The sequence below is a fragment of the Pseudophryne corroboree genome (genome assembly GCF_028390025.1).
Source record: "Pseudophryne corroboree isolate aPseCor3 chromosome 3 unlocalized genomic scaffold, aPseCor3.hap2 SUPER_3_unloc_52, whole genome shotgun sequence".
Lineage (NCBI taxonomy): Eukaryota > Metazoa > Chordata > Amphibia > Anura > Myobatrachidae > Pseudophryne > Pseudophryne corroboree.
The window spans coordinates 754,235-775,682 of NW_026967544.1; the positions used below are offsets into that span (position 1 = coordinate 754,235).

A 21,448-nucleotide genomic window follows, 5' to 3' on the forward strand; every position below is an offset into this window, starting at 1 on the left:
GTCCTTTCTGTCCAGAGGCAGAGGTAGGGGAAAAAGGCTGCAACAAACAGCAGGTTCCCAGGAACAAAAGTCCTCCCCCGCTTCTACCAAGTCCACCGCATGACGGTGTGGCTCCACAGGCGGAGCCAGGTACGGTGAGGGGCCGCCACAAAAATTTCAGCGATCAGTGGGCTCGCTCACAGGTGGATCCCTGGATCCTCCAAGTCGTATCTCAGGGGTACAAGCTGGAATTCGTGGCGTCTCCCCCCCCCCCCCGCCGTTTCCACAAATCTGCCTTGCCGATTACTCCCTCAGGCAGGGAGGCTGTGCTAGCGGCAATTCACAAGCTGTATTCCCAGCAGGTGATAGTCAAGGTGCCCCTACTTCAACAAGGACGGGGTTACTATTCCACACTGTTTGTGGTACTGAAACCGGACGGTTCGGTGAGACACATTTTATATTTAAAATCCTTGAACACATACATAAAAAAATTCAAGTTCAAGATGGAATCGCTCAGGGCGGTTATTGCAAGCCTGGACGAGGGGGATTACATGGTATCTCTGGACATCAAGGATGCTTACCTGCTTGTCCCCATTTACCATCCTCCACCAGGAGTACCTCAGATTTGCCATTACCAATTCCAGACGCTGCCGTTTGGACTGTCCACGGCACCGAGGGTGTTTACCAAGGTAATAGCGGAAATGATGATACTCCTTCGAAAAAAGGGAGTTTTAATTATCCCGTACTTGGACGATCTCCTTATAAAGGCGAGGTCCAAGGAGCAGTTGTTGGTCGGGGTAGCACTATCTCGGGAAGTGCTACAACAGCACGGATGGATTCTAAACATTCCAAAGTCACAGCTGGTTCCTACCACATGCCTACTGTTCCTGGGGATGGTTCTGGACACAGAACAGAAGAAAGTGTTTCTCCCGATGGAGAAGGCCAAGGAGCTGTCATCTCTAGTCAGAGACCTCCTGAAACCAAAACAGGTATCGGTGCATCACTGCACACGAGTCCTGGGAAAAATGGTAGCTTCCTACAAAGCAATTCCATTCGGCAGGTTCCATGCAAGAACCTTTCAGTGGGACCTCTTGGACAAGTGGTCAGGATCGCATCTTCAGATGCATCGGCTGATAACCCTGTCTCCAAGGACCAGGGTATCTCTGCTGTGGTGGCTGCAGACGGCTCATCTTATAGAGGGCCGCAGATTCGGCATACAGGACTGGGTCCTGGTGACCACAGATGCCAGCCTACGAGGCTGGGGGGCAGTCACACAGGGAAGAAATATCCAAGGACTTTGGTCAAGTCAGGAGTCGTCCCTACACATAAATATTCTGGAACTGAGGGCCATTTACAATGCCCTAAGTCAGGCAAGGCCCCTGCTTCAAACCCAGCCGGTTCTGATCCAATCAGACAACATCACGGCAGTCGCCCATGTAAACCGACAGGGCGGCACAAGAAGCAGGATGGCGATGGCAGAAGCCACAAAGATTCTCCGATGGGCGGAAAATCACGTCTTAGCACTGTCAGCAGTGTTCATTCCAGGAGTGGACAACTGGGAAGCAGATTTCCTCAGCAGACACGACCTACACCCGGGAGAGTGGGGACTTCATCCAGAAGTCTTCCAACTGATGGTAAACTGTTGGGAAAGGCCACAGGTGGACATGATGGCGTCTCGCCTAAACAAAAAACTACAGAGATATTGCGCAAGGTCAAGGAACCCTCAGGCGATAGCTTTGGACGCCCTAGTGACACCGTGGGTGTACCAGTCGGTTTATGTGTTCCCTCCTCTGCCTCTCATACCAAAGGTACTGAGAATAATAAGAAGACGAGGAGTAAGAACGATACTCGTGGTTCCGGATTGGCCAAGAAGAGCTTGGTACCCAGAACTTCAAGAAATGATATCAGAGGACCCATGGCCTCTACCGCTCAGACAGGATCTGCTACAGCAGTGGACCTGTCTGTTCCAAGACTTACCGCGGCTGCGTTTGACGGCATGGCGGTTGAATACCGTATCCTAAAGGAAAAGGTCATTCCTACGCTGATAAAAGCCAGGAAAGAAGTAACCGCAAACCATTATCACCGTATTTGGCGAAAATATGTTGCGTGGTGTAAGGCCAGGAAGGCCCCAACAGAGGAATTTCACCTGGGTCGATTTCTGCACTTCCTACAGTCAGGAGTGACTATGGGCCTAAAATTGGGTTCCATTAAGGTCCAGATTTCGGCTCTGTCGATTTTCTTCCAGAAAGAACTGGCTTCACTGCCTGAAGTTCAGACATTTGTAAAGGGAGTACTGCATATTCAGCCCCCTTTTGTGCCTCCAGTGGCACCTTGGGATCTCAACGTGGTGTTGAGTTTTCTAAAATCACATTGGTTTGAGCCACTTAAAACCGTGGATCTAAAATATCTCACGTGGAAAGTGGTCATGTTATTGGCCTTAACTTCGGCCAGGCGTGTATCAGAATTGGCGGCTTTGTCTTCTAAAAGCCCTTATCTGATTTTCCATATGGATAGGGCAGAATTGAGGACTCGTCCCCAGTTTCTCCCTAAGGTGGTATCAGCTTTTCACTTGAACCAACCTATTGTGGTGCCTGCGGCTACTCGGGACTTGGAGGATTCCAAGTTGCTGGACGTAGTCCGGGCCCTAAAAATCGATGTTTCCAGGACAGCTGGAGTCAGGAAAACTGACTCGCTATTTATCCTGCATGTACCCAACAAGCTGGGTGCTCCTGCTTCGAAGCACTCTATTGCTTGCTGGATCTGTAGCACGATTCAGCTTGCACATTCTGTGGCTGGACAGCCACATCCTAAATAAGTAAAAGCCCATTCCACGGGGAAAGTGCCCATTCCACGGGCTGCCCGAGGGGTCTCGGCTTTGCAACTTTGCCGAGCTGCTACTTGGTCAGGGGCAAACACGTTTGCTAAATCCTACAAATTTGATACCCTGGCTGAGGAGGACCTTGAGTTCTCTCATTCGGTGCTGCAGAGTCATCCGCACTCTCCCGCCCGTTTGGGAGCTTTGGTATAATCCCCATGGTCCTTTCGGAGTTTCCAGCATCCACTAAGACGTCAGAGAAAATAAGATTTTACTCACCGGTAAATATTTTTCTCGTAGTCCGTAGTGGATGCTGGGCGCCCATCCCAAGTGCGGATTGTCTGCAATACTTGTATATAGTTATTGCCTAACTAAAGGGTTATTGTTATGAGCCATCTGTTGAGAGGCTCAGTTATACTTCATACTGTTAACTGGGTATAGTATCACGAGTTATACGGTGTGATTGGTGTGGCTGGTATGAGTCTTACCCGGGATTCATAATCCTTCCTTATTGTGTCAGCTCTTCCGGGCACAGTATCCTAACTGAGGCTTGGAGGAGGGTCATAGAGGGAGGAGCCAGTGCACACCAGGTAGTCTAAAAGCTTTCTTTTAGTTGTTCCCAGTCTCCTGCGGAGCCGCTATTCCCCATGGTCCTTCCGGAGTTCCCAGCATCCACTACGGACTACGGGAATAAGATTTACCGGTGAGTAACATTCTTATTTTCCCCTTTTTACATACTAAAGGTATTTACGAAGGTGTTGGAACCTTATCAGGTCTTGTGTATTTCACCATTTATTACATAGGGTTTCTGAGCGTCTCAATCGCTCAAACAGCTTTCTTATTATCAAGGTCAATAAGCGTTACATCATTGTAGTATTACAGCACTAAGGTTTACAGTATAAGCATACCCTTACAGTGTGTTGTTAGCAAGGTTTACTGTGTGTCATTCAGTGAGCGTCTGCGCTGCTCATGTCCCACTCTCGGATACAGCGTCCGCTACGCTAATAGCGTAGCATTACGGTGCTCGGCCGCCTATAGCGTGCTCGATACTAAACGTAAACCCGCGAGCATACGTGTCGCTCGTGCATCGCACCCTCGGTCTAGCGTCTGCTACGCTAAGTGCGTACCCTTACGGTACTCTATGCGCCACTTGCGTACTTAGTCCATAAAAAGTATATAGCTAATGTTCCAAGGTAATAATTGACTTTATCATTCTCCTAGTCCGTAGAGGATGCTGGGCGCCCGTCCCAGTGCGGAAACTCTGCAAGACTTGTATATAGTTGTTGATTACATAAGGGTTATGTTACAGTTGGAATCTGTCTTGGACCGTTGCTGTTTTTTGTTCATACGGTTAACTGGTTATGTATGATCCAGGTTACGTGGTATGCTTGGTGTGGGCTGGTATGAATCTTGCCCTTGGTTTTCCAAATCCTGCCTTGTAGTGTCCATCTTCTCTGGGCACAGTTCTCTGAGGTCTGGAGGAGGGGCATAGAGGGAGGAGCCAGTGCACACCCATAGTCAAAGTTCTTTTAGGTGCCCTATCTCCTGCGGAGCCCGTCTATACCCCATGGTCCTTACGGAGTCCCCAGCATACTCTACGGACTAGGAGAAATAGATTTACCGGTAGGTTTAAAATCTTATTTTTTTTTACACTTGGCTATCAGCCTCCCATCCGCCGCCCTTGGATGGGGGGGGGGCAACCTCGGGCTTCACCCCTGGCTCTTGGGTGGCTGGAGGGGGGGGACCCCTTGATTTAAGGGGTCCCCACTCCTCCAGGGTACCCCGGCCAGGGGTGACTAGTTGGGGATTTAATGCCACGGCCGCAGGGACCGGTATAAAAGTGTCCCCCGGCTGTGGCATTATCTATCTAGCTACTGGAGCCCGGTGCTGGTGTGAAAAATACGGGGACCCCTACGTCTTTTGTCCCCCTACGTCTTTTGTCCCCCTACGTCTTTTGTCCCACGTTTTTTTTGCACCAGGACCAGATGCAGATCCCCTGTCATTTTTCCCCGTATTTTTACAATCAGGACTCAGAGGCTAGTTATGCTTAGGAGTGGGGACCCTGTGCAATTTTTTTCAGGGTTTTTTAGACACCTTTGTGCCGTCCATGAAGTCAAATCCAGGACGCACACTATCGTCAATTGGTCCGTTTTTCGACAGCAGGACTGTCGAGTCCGTTTTTTTATTGAATATGACGAATTTGGGTCCCCGCGGGAGGGTGTGTGACTGTTGAATTAAAAAACAGTCGAATTCCAGTCGGAAATTCGACCGCAATTGCATATACCCCATAATATACTAATCCACAGCACTCGCCGTTCCTAGATTTGGGGTGCAACACAGTATACGACCACATTGTTTAAATCAAATCACTGGGGCTCTGCACTCGCTATATTAACTAACAATAATAAACAGTGGAGCATTAGTTCACGTATTGACCGATGCATTTAAGCCTGCAGCTTCCCCCCCCCCCCACACATTACCAGCATTGTATCAGTTAACAACCAATTAAAACCCAATGGTTTTTCTCTGACGTCCTAAGTGGATGCTGGGACTCCGTAAGGACCATGGGGAATAGCGGCTCCACAGGAGACTGGGCACATCTAAAGAAAGCTTTAGGGCTACCTGGTGTGCACTGGCTCCTCCCACTATGACCCTCCTCCAGACCTCAGTTAAAATCTTGTGCCCGGCTGAGCTGGATGCACACTAGGGGCTCTCCTGAGCTCCTAGAAAGAAAGTATATTTTAGGTTTTTTATTTTACAGTGAGATCTGCTGGCAACAGACTCACTGCTACGAGGGACTATGGGGGAGAAGAAGCGAACCTACCTGCTTGCAGCTAGCTTGGGCTTCTTAGGCTACTGGACACCATTAGCTCCAGAGGGATCGAACACAGGGCCCGACCTAGATCGTCCGGTTCCGGAGCCGCGCTGCTGTCCCCCTTACAGAGCCAGAAGCAAGAACGGAAAATCGGCGGCAGAAGATTTCGGTCTTCAACAAGGTAGCGCACAGCACTGCAGCTGTGCGCCATTGCTCCTCATGCACACCTCACACTCCGGTCACTGATGGGTGCAGGGCGCTGGGGGGGGGCGCCCTGAGGGCAATATAATACACCTTGGCTGGCAAATCTACACCATATATAGTCAGGAAGGCTATATAGGTGTAAAAATACCCCTGCCAGAGTTCCAGAAAAAGCGGGAGAAGTCTGCCGAAAAAGGGGCGGGGCTATCTCCCTCAGCACACTGGCGCCATTTTTCCCTCACAGCTCCGCTGGAAAGATCGCTCCCAGGCTCTCGCCTGCAGTTTTGACTACAGAAGGGTAAAAAAGAGAGGGGGGGCACAAAATTTAGGCGCAGTATATATAATATAAGCAGCTATAAGGGAAAAAACACTCAGTTATAGTGGGATCCCTGTGTTATATAGCGCTCTGGTGTGTGCTGGCATACTCTCTCTCTGTCTCCCCAAAGGGCTTTGTGGGGTCCTGTCCTCAGTCAGAGCATTCCCTGTGTGTGCTGTGTGTCGGTACGGCTGTGTCGACATGTTTGATGAGGAGGCTTATGTGGAGGCGGAGCAGGTGCCGATAAATGTGATGTCACCCCCTGCGGGGCCGACACCTGAGTGGATGGACTTGTGGAAGGAATTACGTGAAAGTGTTAACTCCTTACATAAAAGGTTTGACGACATACCAAATATGGGACAGCCGGCTTCTCAGCTCGTGCCTGCCCAGCCGTCTCAAAGGCCATCAGGGGTTCTGAAACGCCCGCTACCTCAGATGGCAGACACAGATGTCGACACGGATACTGATACCAGTGTCGACGATGAGGAGACAAATGTAATGTCCAATAGGGCCACATGATTGAGGCAATGAAAAATGTGTTGCACATTTCTGATCTTACCCCGGTACCACAAAAAGGGGTATTATGTTTGGGGAGAAAAAACTACCAGTAGTTTTTCCCCCATCTGAGGAATTAAATGAAGTGTGTGAAGAAGCGTGGGCTTCCCCCGATAAGAAATTGGTAATTTCTAAAAGGTTACTAATGCCGTACCCTTTCCCGCCAGAGGATAGGTCACGTTGGGAAACACCCCCTAGGGTGGATAAAGCGCTCACATGCTTGTCAAAGAAGGTGGCACTACCGTCTCCGGATATGGCCGCCCTAAAGGAGCCTGCTGATAGGAAGCAGGAGGCTATCCTGAAGTTTGTGTATACACACTCAGGCATTATACTGAGATCAGCTATTGCTTCAGCATGGATGTGCAGTGCTGCAGCTGCGTGGTCAGATTCCCTGTAAGAAAATATTGATACCCTAGACAGGGACACTGTATTGCTAATCATAGAGCATATTAAAGACGCAGTCTTATACATGAGAGATGCACAGAGGGATATTTGCCGGCTGGCATCTAAAATAAGTGCAATGTCCATTTCTGCCAGAAGAGGGTTATGGACTCGGCAGTGGACAGGGGATGCAGATTCTAAAAGGCACATGGAAGTTTTGCCTTATAAGGGTGAGGAGTTTTTCGGGGATGGTCTCTCGGACCTCGTTTCCACAGCAACAGCTGGGAAGTCAACGTTTTTGCCCTATGTTCCCTCACAGCCAAAGAAAGCACAGTATTATCAGGTACAGTCCTTTCGGCCCCACAGGCGGAGCCAGGTACGGTGGGGGGCCGACTCAAAAATTTCAGCAGTCAGTGGGCTCGCTCACAGGTGGATCCCTGGATCCTTCAAGTAGTATCTCGGGTACAAGCTGGAATTTGAGACGTCTCCCCCCCCCCCCCCCCCCCCGCCGTTTCCTCAAATCTGCCTTGCCGACAACTCCCTCAGGCAGGGAGGCTGTGCTAGAGGCAATTCACAAATTCACAAGCTGTATTCCCAGCAGGTGATAGTCAAGGTGCCCCTACTTCAACAAGGACGGGGTTACTATTCCACACTGTTTGTGGTACCGAAACTGGACGGTTCAGTGAGACCCATTTTAAATTTAAAATCCTTGAACACGTATATAATAAAATTCAAGTTCAAGATGGAATCGCTCAGGGCGGTTATTGCAAGCCTAGACGAGGGGGATTACATGGTATCTCTGGACATCAAGGATGCTTATCTGCATGTCCCCATTTACCATCTTCACCAGGAGTACCTCAGATTTGTGGTACAGGACTGTCATTACCAATTCCAGACGCTGCCGTTCGGTCTCTCCACGGCACCGAGGGTATTAACCAAGGTAATGGCCGAAATGATGATACTCCTTCTAAAAAAGGGAGTTTTAATTATCCCGTACTTGGACGATCTCCTGATAAAAGCGAGGTCCAAGGAGCAGTTGTTGGTAGGGGTAGCACTATCTCGGGAAGTGCTACAACAGCACGGTTGGATTCTAAACATTTCAAAGTCACAGCTGATCCCTACGACACGTTTACTGTTCCTGGTGATGGTTCTGGACACAGACCAGAAAAAAGTGTTTCTCCCGGAGGAGAAAGCCAAGGAGCTGTCATCTCTAGTCAGAGGCCTCCTAAAACCAAAACAGGTGTCGGTGCATCACTGCACGCGAGTCCTGGGAAAAATGGTAGCTTCATACGAAGCAATTCCATCAGCAGGTTCCATGCAAGAACGTTTCAGTGGGACCTGTTGGACAAGTGGTCCGGATCGCATCTTCAGATGCATCGGCTGATAACCCTGTCTCCGAGGACCAGGGTGTCTCTGCTATGGTGGCTGCAGAGTGCTCATCTTCAAGAGGGCCGCAGATTCGGCATACAGGACTGGGTCCTGGTGACCACGGGTGCCACACAGGGAAGAAACTTCCAGGGACTATGGTCAAACCAGGAGATCTCCCTACACATAAATGTTCTGGAGCTGAGGGCCATTTACAATGCCCTAAGTCAAGCAAGACCACTGCTTCAAAACCAGCCGGTACTGATTCAGTCAGACAACATCACGGCGGTCGCCCATGTAAACCGACAGGGCGGCACAAGAAGCAGGATGGCGATGGCAGAAGCCACAAAGATTCTCCGATGGGCGGAAAATCACGTTAGCACTGTCCGCAATGTTCATTCCGGGAGTGGACAACTGGGAAGCAGACTTCCTCAGCAGGCACGACCTCCACTCGGGAGAGTGGGGACTTCATCCAGAAGTTTTCCAAATGATTGTAAACCGTTGGGAAAGGCCACAGGTAGACATGATGGCGTCCTGCCTCAACAAAAAGCTAAAAAGATATTGCGCCAGGTCAAGGGACCCTCAGGCGATAGCTGTGGACGCTCTAGCGACACCGTGGGTGTACCAGTCTGTTTGTGTTCCCTCCTCTACCTCTCATACCCAGGGTACTGAGAATAATAAGAAGACGAGGAGTAAGGACTAAACTCGTGGTTCTGGATTGGCCAAGAAGAGCTTGGTATCCGAAACTTCAAGAAATGATCTCAGAGGACCCATGGCCTCTGCCGCTCAGACAGGACCTGCTGCAGCAGGGGCCCTGTCTGTTCCAAGACTTACCGCATCTGCGTTTGATGGCATGGCGGTTGAACACCGGATCCTAAAAGAAAAGTGCATTCCGGAGGAAGTAATTCCTACGCTGATTAAAGCCAGGAAAGATGTCACTGCAAAACATTATCACCGCATATGGCGGAAATATGTTGCTTGGTGTGAGGCCAGGAAGGCCCCAACAGAGGAATTTCAGCTGGGTCGATTTCTGCACTTTCTACAGTCAGGAGTGACTATGGGCCTAAAATTGGGTTCCATTAAGGTCCAGATCTCGGCTCTGTCGATTTTCTTTCAGAAAGAACTGGCTTCACTGCCTGAAGTTCAGACATTTGTTAAGGGAGTGCTGCGTATTCAGCCCCCTTTTGTGCCTCCAGTGGCACCTTGGGATCTCAACGTGGTGTTGGGTTTCCTAAAGTCACATTGGTTTGAGCCACTAAAAACCGTGGATTTGAAATATCTCACGTGGAAAGTGGTCATGCTGTTGGCCTTGGCTTCGGCCAGGCGTGTGTCAGAATTGGCGGCTTTGTCATGTAAAAGCCCTTATCTGATTTTCCATATGGATAGGGCGGAATTGAGGACTCGTCCTCAGTTTCTCCCTAAGGTGGTATCTGCTTTTCATTTGAACCAACCTATTGTGGTGCCTGCGGCTACTAGGGACTTGGAGGATTCCAAGTTACTGGACGTAATCAGGGCCTTGAAAATCTATGTTTCCAGGACGGCTGGAGTCAGGAAAACTGACTCGCTGTTTATTCTGTATGCACCCAACAAGCTGGGTGCTCCTGCTTCAAAGCAGACTATTGCTCGCTGGACTGTAGCACAATTCAGCTTGCACATTCTGCGGCTGGACTGCCGCATCCTAAATCTGTAAAAGCCCATTCCACGAGGAAGGTGGGCTCTTCTTGGGCAGCTGCCCGAGGGGTCTCGGCTTTACAACTTTGCCGAGCTGCTACTAGGTCAGGGTCTAACACTTTTGCAAAATTCTACAAATTTGATACCCTGGCTGAGGAGGACCTTGAGTTCTCTCATTTGGTGCTGCAGAGTCATCCGCACTCTCCCGCCCGTTTGGGAGCTTTGGTATAATCCCCATGGTCCTTACGAAGTCCCAGCATCCACTTAGGACGTCAGAGAAAATAAGATTTTACTCACCGGTAAATCTATTTTTCGTAGTCCGTAGTGGATGCTGGGCGCCCATCCCAAGTGCGGATTGTCTGCAATACTTGTATATAGTTATTGTTAACTAAAGGGTTATTGTTGAGCCATCTGTTGAGAGGCTCCGTTAATATTTCATACTGTTAACTGGGTATAATATCACGAGTTATACGGTGTGATTGGTGTGGTTGGTATGAGACTTACCCGGGATTCAAAATCCTTCCTTATTGTGTCAGCTCTTCAGGGCACAGTATCCTAACTGAGGTCTGGAGGAGGGTCATAGTGGGAGGAGCCAGTTACACCAGGTAGTTCTAAAGCTTTCTTTAGATGTGCCCAGTCTCCCGCGGAGCCGCTATTCCCCACGGTCCTTACGGAGTCCCAGCATCCACTACGGACTACGAGAAATAGATTTACCGGTGAGTAAAATCTTATTTTTATTACTTTATTCAGCTCTTTATACACTTAACTTTGTGTTTAATATTTCAACGATTTATCTTACATACTTTACTGTACTTAATAAAGGTTATATATTATTTATTAGTGCGCAAACAGGACAGCACTTTCTCTTCTATGGTGTTTTATTATAGCAATGTCCATGTCACCTCTAGTAATCCCACATGAGCGCCTACGTCACCTCTAGTAATCCCACATAAGCATCCATGTCACCTCCTAGTAATCCCACATGAGCGTCCATGTCACCTCTAGTAATCCCACATGAGCGCCCACGTCACCTCTAGCAATCCCACATGAGCGTCCATGTCACCTCTAGTAATCCCACATGAGCATCCGTGTCACCTCTAGTACGCCCACATGAGCGTTCCATGTCACCTCTATTAATCCCACATGAGTGTCCGTGTCACCTCTAGTAATCCCACATGAGCGTCCGTGTCACCTCTAGTAATCCCACATGAGCGCCCATGTCACCTAGTAATCCCACATGAGTGTCCATGTCACCTCTAATAATCCCCCATGAGCGTCCATGTCACCTCTAGTAATCCCACATGAGCGTCCATGTCACCTCTAATAATCCCACATGAGCGTCTGTGTCACCTCTAGTAATCCCACATGAGCGTCCATGTCCCCTCTAGTAATCCCACATGAGCGCCAATGTCCCCTCTAGTAATCCCACATGAGCGCCAATGTCCCCTCTAGTTATCCCACATGAGCGTCCGTGTCACCTCTAGTAATCCCACATGAGCGCCCACGTCACCTCTAGTAATCCCACATGAGCGCCCACGTCACCTCTAGTAATCCCATATGAGCGTCCGTGTCACCTCTAGTAATCCCATATGAGCGTCCGTGTCACCTCTAGTAATCCCATATGAGCGTCCGTGTCACCTCTAGTAATCCCATATGAGCGCCCACATCACCTCTAGTAATCCCATATGAGCGTCCGTGTCACCTCTAGTAATCCCATATGAGCGTCCGTGTCACCTCTAGTAATCCCACTTGAGCGTCCATGTCACCTCTAGTAATCCCACTTGAGCCTTCAGTGTTGATCAAGCTCCAGTCTAAGCATCCTAGGTTTTTGTTTTTTAATAAACATAAAAGCACTGATTACAGGTAAAAAAAAAAAGTGGCAGTTATAGAATTATATATTGTATCCTGTTACATCCTGGGTCTTGTCTGCTCATTTTATATATTAATGTATTTTATTTCCAGCAGATGGACCCACAAGCAGGAATATCTCAGAACGACATCTAATGTTATCCCTGGATTGTGAAATAACAGATAACGACAGTAGACAGGATTCTCCAGGAGATAACCTCATTACCCCAATTATACATCCAGCTCTATCAACTGATCCCCCTGATCCTGGGAAATGTTCTCCTGATCACTCTGATATTGGTGCATCTATTACAGCTCTGAGATTAGATACAGAGTTTCCCTGTTCTACAGATGCCAAATGTTTTACACAGAACACAAACCGTATTACTCATCAGCCAGCTAAGGCAGGTGGGAGGCCATTTCCATGTTCTGAGTGTGGGAAATGTTTTACATATAAATCAGATCTTGTTACACATCAGAGACGTCACACTGGTGAGAAGCCATTTCCATGTTCTGAGTGTGGGAAATTTTTTACAAGTAAATCAAATCTTGTTACACATCAGAGACTTCACACGGTGAGAAGCCGTATTCCTGTTCTGAGTGTGGGAAATGTTTTGCACAGAAATCTGATCTTTTTAAACATCAGAGAAGTCACACAGGTGAGAAGCCGTATTCCTGTTCTGAGTGTGGGAAATGTTTTGCATCGAAATCATATCTTGTTACACATCAGAGAAGTCACACAGGTGAGAAGCCGTATTCCTGTTCTGAGTGTATGAAATGTTTTCCACAGAAATCAGATCTTATTACACATCAGAGAAGTCACACAGGTGAGAAGCCGTATTCCTGCTCTGAGTGTGGGAAATTTTTTGCATCGAAATCAAATCTTGTTACACATCAGAGAAGGCACACAGGTGAGAAGCCGTATTCCTGTTCTGAGTGTATGAAATGTTTTACACAGAAATCAGGTCTTGTTACACATCAGAGAAGGCACACAGGTGAGAAGCCGTATTCCTGTTCTGAGTGTATGAAATGTTTTCCACAGAAATCAGGTCTTGTTACACATCAGAGAAGTCACACTGGTGAGGAGCCATTTCCATATTCTGAGTGTGGGAAATTTTTTACAAATAAATCAAATCTTGTTACACATCAGAGAAGTCACACAGGTGAGAAGCCGTATTCCTGTTCTGAGTGTGGGAAATGTTTTGCACATAAATCGTCTCTTTTTAAACATCAGAGAAGTCACACAGGTGAGAAGCCATATTCCTGTTCTGAGTGTGGGAAATGTTTTGCATCGAAATCAAATCTTGTAACACATCAGAGAAGTCACACAGGTGAGAAGCAGTATTCCTGTTCTGAGTGTATGAAATGTTTTCCACAGAAATCAGATCTTATTACACATCAGAGAAGTCACACTGGTGAGAAGCCATTTCCATGTTCTGAGTGTGGGAAATTTTTTGCATCGCAATCAATTCTTGTTACACATCAGAGAAGTCACACAGGTGAGAAGCCGTATTCCTGTTCTGAGTGTGGGAAATGTTTTGCATCAAAATCAAATCTTGTTGCACATCAGAAAAGTCACACAGGTGAGAAGCCGTATTCCTGTTCTGAGTGTGGGAAATGTTTTGTATCGAAACCAAATCTTGTTACACATCAGAGAAGTCACACAGGTGAGAAGCCATATTCCTGTTCTGAGTGTGGGAAATGTTTTCCACAGAAATCGGCTCTTGTTACACATCAGAGAAGTCACACAGGTGAGCAGCCATATTCCTGTTCTGAGTGTGGGAAATGTTTTGCACACAAATCATCTTTTGTTAGTCATCAGAGAAGTCACACAGGTGAGAAGCCGTATTCCTGTTCTGTGTGTGGGAAATGTTTTCCACAGAAATCGGCTCTTGTTACACATCAGAGAAGTCACACAGGTGAGAAGCCGTATTCCTGTTCTGAGTGTGGGAAATTTTTTGCAACGAAATCAAATCTTGTTACACATCAGAGAAGTCACACAGGTGAGAAGCCGTATTCCTGTTCTAAGTGTGGGAAATGTTTTACACAGAAATCAGGTCTTGATACACATCAGCGAGGTGAGAAGCCATTTTCATGCTGTGAGAGAAATAAATCCGCTCTTGTTGAACATATTAGACATTACCCAAGCACGGAACCATTTAAATCTTCTGGAGTATAATTATCACTGTCATGCAATGTTCCTCAAGGGTCAATCCTATCTCCTATGCTTCATGCAATATACAGTCTGGTCCATATATATTGGGACATCGACACAATTCTCATATTTTGGGCTCTATACACCACCACAATGGATTTGAAATTAGACAAACAAGATGTGCTTTAACTGCAGACTTTCCGCTTTAATTTGAGGGTATATACATCAAAATCAGGTGAACGGTGTAGGAATTAAAATGGTTTTTATATGTGCCTCCCACTTTTTAAGGGACCAAAAGTAATGGTACAAACTAAACAATCCTAAATCAAATATTGTAAATCAGTAGATCAGTGCGCTCGTCCAGTTCAACAAAAAATACTTTACTACTTAATGTGGTCGCAGCCCGGATCAGTGTTTCGTGAATTGAGCTTTGACATATTTTCCAAGGGCGATCTGATTACCATCTCCTAGATGAAGACCTGGATACAATATCCATACTGATATGCAAATATTTATCTGGTACGCATATAAATTTTGTGTGATAACTGAATTTAATCCCACATACGGAAATATACTACGCTATATAGCGATTCTTTGTGTCTCCTAGCAGCATTTAGATCCCAGCAGTAACCTGGACTAAAGAATGGGGGACGGATACGCCATGTGTCAAGCCGTAATCCGTACGCTATAATATTCTTGCGTGTGACAAAACTAGTGATGAGCGATTCGGTTTTACTCTGTTCTCAAAACGGCATCTTATTGGCTTACAGATGTCATGTGTTTTGTATAGCCAAAAAGATTCTGTTTTGAGATCCGAGTAAAACCGAATCCGCTCACACTAGACAAAACTACACCATAGTCGCTCTCTTGTTTCTTCCTTTGTTTCCAGAATCCTAAATCAAACTTTTACTTTTTAATACTTTGTTGCAAATCCTTTTGTCAGTTACAGCCTGAAGTCTGGAAAGCATAGACATCACCAGACGCTGGGTTTCATCCCTGGTGATGCTATGCCAGGCCTCTACTGCAAATGTCTTCAGTTCCTGCTTGTTCTTGGGGCATTTTCTCTTCCGTTTTGTCTTCATCAAGTGAAATGCATGCTCAATCGGATTCAGGTCAGGTGATTGACTTGGCCATTGCATAACATTCCACTTATTTGCCTTAAACGCTTTGGTTGCTTTCGCAGTATGCGTCGGGTCATTGTCCATCTTCACTGTGAAGCGCCTTCCAGTGAGTTCCGAAACATTTGACTGAATATGAGCAGATAAAACTGCCCAAAACACTTCAGCATTCATCCTGCTGCTTTTATCAGCAGTCACATCAATAAATACAAGGAAACCAGTTCCATTGGCATCCATACATGCCCACGCCATGACACTACCACCACCATGCTTCACTGATGAGCTGGTAGGTTTTGGATCATGAGCAGTTCCTTTCCTTCTCCATACTCTTTTCTTCCCATCACTCTGGTACAAGTTGATATTTGTCTCATCTGTCCATAGGATGCTGTTCCAGGACTGTAAAGGCTTTTTTAGATGTTGTTTGCAAACTCTAATCTGGTCTTCCTGTTTTATTGCTCACCAATGGTTTACATCTTGTGGTGAACCCTCTATATTCACTCTTGTGAAGTCTTCTCTTGATTGTTGACTTTGACACATATACACCTATCTCCTGGAGAGTGTTCTTGATCTGGGCAACTGTTGTGATCGGGTTCGTGCTATTTAGTACACTAGTAGTGTACTAAATAGCACGAACAGCTTGTAACGTAGAGTGGCAAGTTTAATCTTTCTATGTATAATGGAGAGAAATAAAAGCTCCCCCCTAAGTTCCTGGATGCCAAATCACTGTCCTTAGTATCTCTGTACGTTTTTTCTATTAGAGTACTAATTAGCACAAACAGCTTATAATGAACAACACAGATTCTCACAACACAGATTCTCTAATGCCGACGATCTACAGTACTGTGTTGCTCGAACAGTTAGTTGCGTCAGAATACACTAATTTATACTTACTGGTATGTCTATACGTGCTCATTACCGCTGTGTATTTTAGATAGTGAATGAGTCACTCCTGCAGATTTATCCCGATTTGTGTGAAACCTGTGTGCACCCTTCTGTTGAATGTTTTACAATGGATTACACAGAAAAAATAATAATAAAGTGAATGTGACGGGAACACAAAAAAATTTGACACTTTGGGAATCGAACCCGGTACTCTCAGCATGGCAGACCGGAGCCTTCATCGCTAGCCCACAGCACTGCACGGAAAATACTCAAGTTCATGTGTAAAAGTACTACAAAGAGCGATTCCTCCCCATTGGTCTTTGTTTATGCCGTTAGGGGACTCGGATGCTCATTTCGTGCACTGTACATACTGTAAAGTCAATGAGCTACATTAGTTGTGTCTGCATACACAAGTGTTTTAACACGTTCATTTGCATCTGTATAAACTATACACACAGGGATTTGGCATCCAGAAACTTAGGGAGGAGCTTTTATCTCTCCCCATTATACTTAATACTACGGGATTTGGACACTCGCATATCCCTAACATCAATAGACCATACTGTATCTGTAACACGTTCATTTGCATCTGTATATGCTGTACTATTTGCACCTTTACTGTATATACTGTTATAGACTTTATGACATACTGTAGCATAATGTAGCGTAATGAGATGCACCAGTAAAGTAGTTCTTACGCTGTAGTTCAGTATTGTATTTTAATGGAGACCACACGCTTGCCCATTGGTGATTTAAAAAAGCGACATCTGGTGGATGATCTTAGGTATAACACTCAAAGGTAACGCCAAACGCTCTGTGTGCCTTCCTACGACTAGGCGCGCCTCCTTGCGCCCAAGTACGCTGCGTATGCCTGATCGCGACTAACGCCTCAGCCAGCCAAGATAACGGAGGACCCATCTGTATATTTACTTCCTAAATAATACATCCCAAATGCTTAGGTCTTTTTTCTGCTGTTTATTTTGTATCTTGTGCTTTGTGTAAATGTGAATGTCTAATACCAGTTTGCACAATCTGTATTGCTGCACGACAATATGGCGGCCATTGGAACGTGTTTTCACTTCTTCTAGTTTGTCTAACTTGTTGCAGACACTCATCTTGATAAGGAGTGCCGAGTGTTTTCTGATACAAGATCCTGTCCATATATACCCTGTACATTACCATGTGCATTAGAGTCACCCGGGTTTCATCTGCGGTGGTTTGTTGTATGTTACATCTATATGGTGCGGATACTCCCTGTATGATCTCATAATAAAAGCTTTTGATTGCAGCTAATTATTGCATTAAATCTTTTATTTTTATTCTGTTTTATATTCCCGTCTGAGTAATTACGCCATAATGTCTAATCTCGGAGTGGACCCCAGAAGATGTAAAGAAACCTTGTAAGTTTTCCATCATTCTGTTACGTGTAAGCATACAGGTAAGTGATGGCACGGTGGTCACTGACCGTCACATTCAGGTGGTATAATGGAAGTGGACTGTCTGGGCTTATTCTAGTCTACTGCAGAAATAAAAAACTCAGCCTTTATCCTGCTTAAAAAAATGACAAAGCCCATAAATCAAGCTTGGTCGGACAAGACAGTGTCCACGTGCTTCTGCTGTATATGGAATAACCCTCTTTGTCGACAAAAACCTTCCCTTCACCATTCACAATGTCCACCATTGCCCCTTCAGAAGGGACACAACTTTGCTTGTTCCACCTACTTCACAGAGCCCAGGACCATCTCCATGACCATGTCATGTTTATCTGGGAGGTTCATGGCCTGAGATGACCACAGAACCACCAGGTAGTTGCCAAGAAGAGAGAGGGGGAGTGCCGTCAATAGCAGCTGGTAAGAGGGGTGGTAAATCCCCTGGTGGATAAATATACAGCAAAAGAAAAGAATTACCAGCGCTGGCTGATCATGTATGATTAATAGGTACTATACATCCGAAAGGCTTAGTGAATTAAAAACCACAGTTATTCCACATGTAAAAACACACACAAAAAATAAATAAAATAAATAACATTGAGAAATAAATGATTAAAAATTAGAATATGCCACAATATGCCTGTGTTGATGATTTAGATGTCCACATGAACTGCTAGTGATGGACATTTCCAGTGACATTGGTCCTCTCTGAGTGTCATTAGCCGTTGATGTGGACATCTAAATCATCAACTCAGGCATATTGTGGCATATTATAACTTTTAATTTATTTCTCCATTTTTTTCTTTTTTATGTGTTTTTACATGTGGAATAAATGTGTTTTTTAATTCACTAATCCTTTTGGATGTATAGTACCTATTAATCATACATGATCAGCCAGCGCTGGAAATTCTTTTCTTTTGCAGTGGCCAAGAAGAACCCAGACTCCCCAGGAAGTGGAGAGTCCAAAGATCCACCCCGCATGAGGTAAAGAAGGGACAACCACAGGGTCTAGCTGACCTATTTCCTTCCTAAAAGCTGCTCTTTACCCAGTTTGGTACCTGTGGGATCCCACTCCAATTTCCCTTGAGAGTCCTTACTAATCCCTTCTGAGCCTACTAGTTCCTTCCTCTTCCAACCACTCCTCATTTTTAACCTTTTCACCACCTGCTGTGTGAGTCCCATCCAACCACTCCTCCTCTCCTTGACTCATTGGTGTAGCAACCCCCTTCTCCCACCCCCACCACACTGCTACACTGCAGTTAAGCTGTGAGACTTGCTGCTAGCAGCACTCCCTACTCAGCACACACACATCATGATTACACAGCTGTGCCAGAGACACTGTCTCACTGACAACCAGGACGAGACACTCCCAGAAAGGCATGTATGTATAGTACGGAGAGAGTGGGAGCAGTGGGGCTGCATGACTGACATCTGAGCCTGTCATGTCAGTGAGGTGGATGGGGCATCCCATTCCCAGCTGGAACAGCACACTACATGTAAGAGCCGGAGCGGTGCAGGGCTACTGGCTGACAGCCTATCATCTCGGTGCAGCTGCAGAAGTCTGTAAATGATGGGAAATAACATCTGGCCCATGGCTACTATGAGGAAATGAGAGGTCTGTGACAATATAGCTATGCCTCATTTCTCTGACGTCCTAGTGGATGCTGGGAACTCCGAAAGGACCATGGGGAATAGCGGCTCCGCAGGAGACTGGGCACAACTAAAGAAAGCTTTTAGACTACCTGGTGTGCACTGGCTCCTCCCACTATGACCCTCCTCCAAGCCTCAGTTAGATTTTTGTGCCCGGCCGAGCTGGATGCACACTAGGGGCTCTCCTGAGCCCCTAAAAAGAAAGTATATTTTAGTTTTTTTATTTTACTGTGAGACCTGCTGGCAACAGGCTCACTGCAACAAGGGACTAAGGGGAGAAGAAGCGAACCTACCTGCTTGCAGCTAGCTTGGGCTTCTTAGGCTACTGGACACCATTAGCTCCACAGGGATTGGCCGCAGGACCCGTCCTTGATGTTCGGTCCCGGAGCCGCGCCGCCATCCCCCTTACAGAGCCAGAAGCAAGAAGAGGTCCGGAAAATCGGCGGCAGAAGACTTCAGTCTTCACCAAGGTAGTGCACAGCACTGCAGCTGTGTGCCATTGCTCTTCATGCACACCACACACTCCGGTCACTGATGGGTGCAGGGCGCTGGGGGGGGGGGGGGGGGTCGCCCTGAGCAGCAATAAAAACACCTTGGCTGGCTAAATAATCACAATATATAGCCCCAGAGGCTATATATGTGATAATTACCCCTGCCAGAATCCATAAAAAAGCGGGAGAAAAGTCAGCAGAAAAAGGGGCGGAGCTATCTCCCTCAGCACACTGGCGCCATTTTTACCTCACAGCTCCCCTGGAAGGAAGCTCCCTGGCTCTCCCCTGCAGTCTGCACTACAGAAGGGTAAAAAAGAGAGGGGGGCACTAAATTTAGGCGCAGTATAAAGATTATAGCAGCTATAGGGGATATAATTTAGTTAGTCACTGTATTATATAGCGCTCTGGTGTGTGCTGGCATACTCTCTCTCTGTCTCCCCAAAGGGCTTTGTGGGGTCCTGTCCTCTGTTAGAGCATTCCCTGTGTGTGTGCGGTGTGTCGGTACAGCTGTGTCGACATGTTTGATGAGGAACAATATGTGGAGGCGGAGCAGATGCCTATAAATGTGATGTCACCCCCTGCGGGGCAGACACCTGAGTGGATGGACTTATGGAAGGAATTACGTGCAAGTGTTGACTCCTTACATAAAAAATTTGATGACATGCTAAATGTGGGACAGCCGGCTTCTCAGCTCGTGCCTGCCCAGGCGTCTCAAAGGCCATCAGGGGCTCTAAAGCGCCCGCTACCTCAGATGGCAGGCACAGATGTCGACACGGATACTGATACCAGTGTCGACGATGAAGAGTCAAATTTAATGTCCACTAGGGCCATTCGTTGCATGATTGAGGCAATGAAAGAGGTATTACACATTTCTGAAGTTTTTCCCCCATCTGAAGAATTAATGAAATGAATGAATTAATGAAATTAAGTGTGTGAAGAAGCGTGGGCTTCCCCCGATAAAAAAAATTGGTAATTTCTAAAAAGTTACTAATGGTGTACCCTTTCCCGCCAGAGGATAGGTCACGTTAGGAAACACCTCCTAGGGTGGATAAAGCGCTCACATGCTTGTCAAAGAAGGTGGCACTACCGTCTCCGGATATGGCCGCCCTGAAGGAGCCTGCTGATAGGAAGCAGGAGGCTATCCTGAAGTCTGTGTATGCACACTCAGGCATTATACTTAGACCAGCTATTGCTTCAGCATGGATGTGCAGCGCTGCAGCTGCGTGGTCAGATTCCCTGTCGGAAAATATTGACACCCTAGACAGGGACACTATTCTGCTAACCATAGAGCATATAAAAGACTCAGTCTTATACATGAGAGATGCACAGAGGGAGATCTGCCGGCTGGCATCAAAAATAAGTGCATTGTCCATTTCTGCTAGGAGAGGCTTATGGACTCGGCAGTGGACAGGGGATGCAGATTCGAAAAGGCACATGGAAGTTTTGCCTTATAAGGGTGAGGAGTTATTCGGGGATGGTCTCTCGGACCTAGTTTCCACAGCAACAGCTGGGAAGTCAGCATTTTTGCCCCATGTTCCCTCACAGCCTAAGAAAGTGCCGTATTATCAGGTACAGTCCTTTCGACCGCAGAAAAACAGGCGGGGAAAAGGAGGGTCCTTTTTGTCCAGAGGCAGAGGTAGGGGAAAAAGGCTGCAACAAACAGCAGGTTCCCAGGAACAAAAGTCCTCCCCCGCTTCTTCCAAGTCCGCCGCATGACGGTGGGGCTCCACAGGCGGAGCCAGGTACGGTGGGGGGCCGCCTCAAAAATGTCAGCGA

At 46.8% G+C, this 21,448-nt stretch overlaps 1 pseudogene; it reads left to right on the forward strand.

Moving 5' to 3' along the window:
* Positions 1-17,355, forward strand: part of LOC134984421 (zinc finger protein 585A-like) — a 146,590-nt pseudogene extending 129,235 nt beyond the window's left edge.
* Positions 17,356-21,448: the final 4,093 nt, after the last annotated feature.